Source organism: Apteryx mantelli, chromosome 13 (assembly GCF_036417845.1).
Source record: "Apteryx mantelli isolate bAptMan1 chromosome 13, bAptMan1.hap1, whole genome shotgun sequence".
Taxonomy (NCBI): domain Eukaryota; kingdom Metazoa; phylum Chordata; class Aves; order Apterygiformes; family Apterygidae; genus Apteryx; species Apteryx mantelli.
This window is the reverse complement of record NC_089990.1, coordinates 27327825-27334015: the sequence shown is the minus strand read 5'-3', so window position 1 is coordinate 27334015 and position 6191 is coordinate 27327825. Positions and strand designations below refer to the sequence as shown.

General features: G+C 48.6%; 1 pseudogene; it reads left to right on the top strand.

Moving 5' to 3' along the window:
• The first annotated feature begins 570 nt into the window (after positions 1 to 570).
• Positions 571 to 3772, top strand: LOC136993306 (perilipin-3-like; annotated as a pseudogene).
• Positions 3773 to 6191: the final 2419 nt, after the last annotated feature.

Below are 6191 nucleotides of genomic sequence, written 5' to 3'. Positions count from 1 at the left end.
TTGCAACTAAAGGCAAATCAGAAATCAAATGCATTTGAAAGTGAACGTGTAAATAGATCTTAGACTTTCTACATCCTGCCAGCATGTCCCCCACATCAGCAGGGGGGGAGACACTTGGAACAGCAGGTAGGTACTCTGTGTGAGCTGTAACTGGAGCAGCAGCTTCTGGGTGCAGGTGTGAGGAAGCGGCTGCTACTGTGGCTAGGGGGAAACTAAGCCTGCCCAAAGGGAGGAGTCTCTTCTGCTCAGCCTGTGCCCTGCAGCTTCTCTGGGAATGAGTGGTGGCACAGCCAAAAGAGCAGGCCTGAAGACCCTGTAAGTAACCTGCTAGATTAAGCAAAATAGCCTGGCTCTTGCCTAGGAGTGATGCTTCTCTACACCTCTAGTCGAGAGCCTGGGCAATGCTTTCGTGGAATGGCTCCCATGTCTTGGGGGCCCCAAAACCTGATGCACTTGCCTCTGTGGACTGCAGCGTGTGTCTTGCTGACTAGTGTGGAGTCTTCCAGCTTAACATCAATGCAATCCTGTTCTGATAAAGCTTTTCCTGGAATTGTTTAATAACTACGTCAAATGAACTGGAGCTGGGCAAGGTTCTAGCAGTACTGAGACTGTCTACACTCTCCTCTGTCCCTTGGATGACTCTGTATTGGAAGAAAACCTTTCTGTTATGGACCAACCATAAATATCAATAGCGTTCCACAGCTTGTTTCTTTAGTGAGTTGCAGGTTTTGAAGTGAATATGAGCTGTGGTTTGCTCTCCTTCAACCAGACCAGGTTACTTGAACAGGCAGAAAGGTGAAGCTTTGGTGCAGGGCTGCATAGAAAACTCTGTCAGGCTTGGAAGCCTCATGGCTTGTTTTATTTTTTTTGCCCTCGTAGGCTGCAATAAATCTGGTGGCTAACCTGACCTTGGTCAGCTCTGCCTGTGATGTGGTTTCTACAGCTTATGTCTCCACCAAGGAGAGCCACCCCTACATCAGATCTGTGGGTGAGGCAGCAGAGCAAGGAGTGAAGAGTGTGACTGAAGCCACAGCTACCTGTGTGCAAACGGTTCTGACTACACTAGAGCCTCAAGGTAATGTGGTGGGGAGGCTTACACCTGCTTGTGATGGCCAAATCCCCTTCCCAGAGGGACTCCTAACTCTTTGGTTCCTTCCAACCCTGAAAGGAGCCCTTGGGTGTGGAAAGGCACCTCTCTCATTGACTTACTAAAGGGATAGCTCCAGACTTACAAGTAAAGCAAAAAAGGCTGAGTCCTAATCAGAGTAGCGTGAAGAAGTGTCTCTTCCTGAAGGACTGGATTTGACTCAGGTGTTGACTACCCTAAAACTGATCTTGCCAGGCCCAAAGTATTAGGTGACAGCTGCTTGTAGTTTGATTCTTAGAAGCCCATGGGGGCTGGAAGAAAAGCCCCACTTGGAGGGCTATCATTACTAATGGTCCTGTTTCCTGTGGAGCTGCCTTCCCCCCCCCCCAACCCCCACAAATGGGAGGGGGGGGAAAAGCAAACAAACAAACAAAAAAAACCCAAGAACCAGAACTAGACCCTCAGCATGTGAGAAGTTTTTAAACCTCATGGAGGGAGAGGGGCTGATCCTGATGGCAAGGGTCTGACAAAACAGCTGATGTGACAGGCCTGGTTTAACTCTAAGACCAGTGTGGGCCCCCTTCTGTTTACTGTGCGATTCTAGATCCCTGGGACATGGAGGCTAGGGCAGAAGTGAGAGCTAAGCAACTGTCTGGTCAAGAACTAAACAAGCTGCAGGTGGGACTCCAAAGTATGTGGCTATGTTCTTGCTAGTGCAAGTGGGGACTGGTTATTCTCAAAGTGAACAGACTTAGCTCAAGACCAAGCAGCAGTGGAAACCAAGACAAGGTGCTCAGCAAATCCAGTTTACATCAAAACACATCTGCCTGAGTGGGAGTCTTTACCCACAGTCCCTGCAAGGCAGCATAATCGGGGAGGCAGGACTTGCAAGATGAAATAGTAGAAAAACCAAGTCTTGACACCTCCTCTTTTCTGCAGTTGCTGTGGCAAATGAATATGCCTCCAAGGGCTTGGATAAAGTAGGGGAGTAGCTCCCTCTCCTTCAAAAGTCAATGGACCAGGTAAGAACCAAAGGCTATGCCCTCCTTGGCTGGAAGAGGAGGGCAGAGCTGGCCTTTACAAGGATAGAAATACTTCAAGTTCTCTTGAGGAAACAAATCTCTGAGTGCATAGAGTGAGCTCTCTTAGGAGTAAGAAAGCAAGCGGGAGATACTGTCTGAAGACTCCTCTTGGTGCAGCAGGGACTGGGTCACAGAGCACTGCAGTTCTTATCTGACACTAGCCTATTTCCGTAGGTTCTCTCTGACACAAAAGAGCTAATGTCATCCAGAGTGGCTGATGCAAAGGATGCTGTGAGCAGCAAAGTGACAGAGGTGATAGATGCAACCAAGGAGGCTCTTCAGAGTGGCATGGAGGCTGCCAGATCTGCAGTGACCAGCAGTGTGGCAATGGTTACAGATTCCAGAGTGTGCCAGATGGCTGCGAGCAGAGCAGGAGCTGTGCTGGAGGAAACAGGAGATGACCTCAGTCTGCCTATTGGAAATGAGGAACTAGGTCAGGAAGTGGCATATGTGCCTGCATATTTAATGAGGATCATCAAAATGGGGATACCAACCTTGTTTTCTCATCTTTGAAATGGGTTTAAGAACTAATAGGAAGTGCCACATTGGAGGCTACCTGGCTCATAGTCCAAGCTCTCCTGATGCTTGTTTAGTTTTCTTATTAAGCATCTCTGGTCAGACACTTACAGGCATTGTCTTTCTCCTCAGCCAAACTGGCAGCATCTGGGGAGGGCACAGACATAATATCTGTGGAGCAGCAGCAGGAGAAGCAGAGGTACTTTGTGCGGTTGGGGTCTCTCTCTGATGAACTCCGCCAGTTTGCCTACCTGCGCTCAACTGATAAAATGAAGCGGGCCTGGCAGGGCATGCAGGAGGCCCTTGCACAGCTTCACTGCATCATTGAACTGGTAGGTAGAGCTCTGCCTCCCTGTTGGAGAGCAGGACAGGGCCAAATGTATGACTTGGTCTCAACCTCACTATGACAGTGACAGCTGTGTTGATGACCAGCAGGTTTCTGTCTTGAGACACTCTGATTCCTCCCCCCCTCCCCCAGATTGAAGTGTTTAAGCAAGGATTTAACCAAAAGCTTCAGGAAGGGCAAGAGAAACTATGCCAGATGTGGCTGGACTGGAGTAAGAAGTGTCCTAGGGAGAGTGGAGATGCAAACTCTGCAAAGCCAGAGGTATGCCCATGGGGAGGGAAGCAGAGGGATCTGATTCACCCTTTCCCTGCTTGATTTCTTAAAGTAACTTGCTCCTCTGACCTTCTCCTTTCTGCCTCCTTCTAGGAGATGGAGTCTCTGGCCCTGCTCATGGCACGCAGTATCACACATCAGCTGCAGATCACCTGCTGTAAAATAGTATCTGCAATCCAAGGCCTGCCTTCAAGCCTTCAGAATAAGGTGAAACAATCTCTTGGTAACCTAGAGGAGTTTCATGCTGCTTTCTCAGCAGCAAGCTCCTTCCAGGACTTGTCCAGCAGCATCTTGACCCAGAGCCAGGGGAAGCTGGCTGTGATCCAGGAGTACATGGAGGAGCTGCTGGACTACCTGAAGAACAACATGCCTCTCTCTTGGCTGGTGGGACCCTTCTCTCCAAGGGAGGAGAAGGAAGCACAGGCAGTAGGAGCAGGGACCCATGAAACCTCTGCCACCCTCATGTAAAGGGAGTAAGGCTCTGAACACAGTCTGCCTGGCTCAGCTCTGGGGGGAGTCTTTTCTGGGATAACTTTACACACACACCATTCCAGCTGAGGGTGAGATGTCACATCTGTGGTGACTATTGGGTATTGATGAATTAAGTAAGAAGTCTTAAGAACTCTTGAGGGAGGTGAGGTAGCAGGGCCACACTTCCTAAATGGCTGTAGATCCATTCAGGAGTAGGGGCTGATACTTGGGCCAGAAGTAAAACAGCTGAAGCATCCAATGCTTCCTCCTCTCTAGCAAGGAGTTCATGATATGTCCTCCCAACTCAAGGGGACATTCACTGCTGTGCAGCCTGCTGCTGTGCAGGAGAGCTCAAGGGGCTCTAGGCTGCAGCGCTATTTATGGGCATGGAGTTTGACTCATGGTCATACAATATTTGGTGTGGAGTTGTACCTTTTTTTCTCATGCCCATTTCTGGCCTCACCAGTTGCAACCAGTATCACCTAGTTCCTCCTGGTCAGCTCTGGGCGCAGTCAGTTATTTGAGGTCAGCTGGGGCCTGAGATAAGGTGTTTGTGCATGGGGGGGATAGTTGTGCTTCACCACACTTTGGGCCTGATATGGGGGGGGGGTAGTTGCGCTCTGCCACACTTTGGGCCTGAGATGTGTGTGTGTGTGTGCATGTGGGGGGGTAGGTGTGTTCTGCCACACCTCTTATGCCTAATTCGCCTCTTAGAGTTATAGTTGTCTTCTGTCTGGTGAAGACTTCAAGGTCTGTGGTGGGAGAGTGGACTGCTGGAGTGGCTGCCTGGGAAAGATGCAGACCCATTGGGATGGGAAATCACTAAAGCATAGGTGACAGATACTTGCTGGTGCTGGTCCTGTTGGCACCACCATCTCCTAGCCAGGAGGTGCTCCAGTTGAGCCAAAAGCTCTTCAGCTACCAAGCTTAGCCATCTTCCAAACAGCTTCCCCTTCCCCCCACCCCAGACTTACCAGACTATGGAGTAGCTGAGGAGGATAGAGCAAATGCCTTGCTTGCCATTGGGAGTGAGGGACTGACATAATAAGAGTCATACTTGTTTCTCTTCTGTATGGCTTGCCTTCCTCTCAAGGAAAGAAGTGGAATCTGTTACCAATGTGAGTGCTGCTTCCTCCAGACTTAATGCCAGAGACACCAATATTAGCTTCCCTTTTCTTAGATGTTAGAAATGGGGACGGGGGAGGAGGCCCCCTTGTGGGAAGTAAGTATGGGTTTAGAGGAAGAACTCTTCCTCTATTTTTATTCTCTTAAGCAGAAATGGCTACTGCTCCAGCTACACTTCTATCCCCACATTACTGTGTGTAATGGCTTAGCACTGTACCATGGCAGGTTCATGTGGCCCTTTAGTCTTGGGTTCAGTCATTCCACTGATACAATGTGATCCCCTGATGTGGTAAAGCTCCAGGTCCAGCTTCACTGAGCAGAGCACTTCAGAGACTATCAGATAACAGCCCAAACTCTGCTTCTCATGTGTAGCCACTAGGTCTCATTGAAGACAAAATAATAAGCCAATGACAATTGCCAGGCCAAGCTATTGTCGAGATCTGATGTGAGATAAATTGCAGGGGTCATCTCTCCTCTGGATGCTTTGATTACTGCCAAGCAATTCCTCCCTGGCAAAGAGCTCAAGGAGAGGCAGCTTCAGTCTGCCTGAGATCATCATAGCTGAGCTTGTAGGGAGGGAAGTGAGGCACTAATTGTAAGCAGTAGCAGAAGTAGTCCTGCTATTCAGTAGGAAATCTGCTGCAATTTCTCTTCTTCAACAGCAAAGCAGCACCTCGCTACCTTAGTGTCTGAACCTTGTTATTTAAACTTCCTTGGACAAAAGTGCTTCTTAGGAAATAATTACATATTCCCATACGCTATATTGATTTTAATATTGCAGCATGTCAGATTGTTACATTATATTGATTAGAATAGGCTATACTTGGGATCCTCATATGAAAGTATAATCACAGGTGTTGGGTAACTGTATGGTCTGATGAACTAGGTAAATGTTAAGCAAATCTTGGCAACAGTAACTGAAGAAACCGTAAATGGGAAACAATCATGTAACTTAGCAATTCTGTTGATTATGTTATGTAACCGAATTCTATAGCAACTCTGTTGATTATGCTATGCAACCGAATACTATATATGTGATGGAATCAATCAAAGGGGTGGGATTCTCAGCTTTGGACATGAGTCCCTGAGACCCCGGGCCCTGAATAAAGCACCGCATATAACTGCTTTTGTAGTTATGTGTTTCTTTACGGGCAACAGTTTTCTGGCGACCCAGGTGGGACTTCGGGAGTAGTGTTGACGGTTCGCTTTCCGATTTTGCTCCGTGCCGGCACCGAGGAATTCTCGGGGAGCCATCGGCTGCGCCCGCTCTGTGCTGCTCCTGACGTCCCAA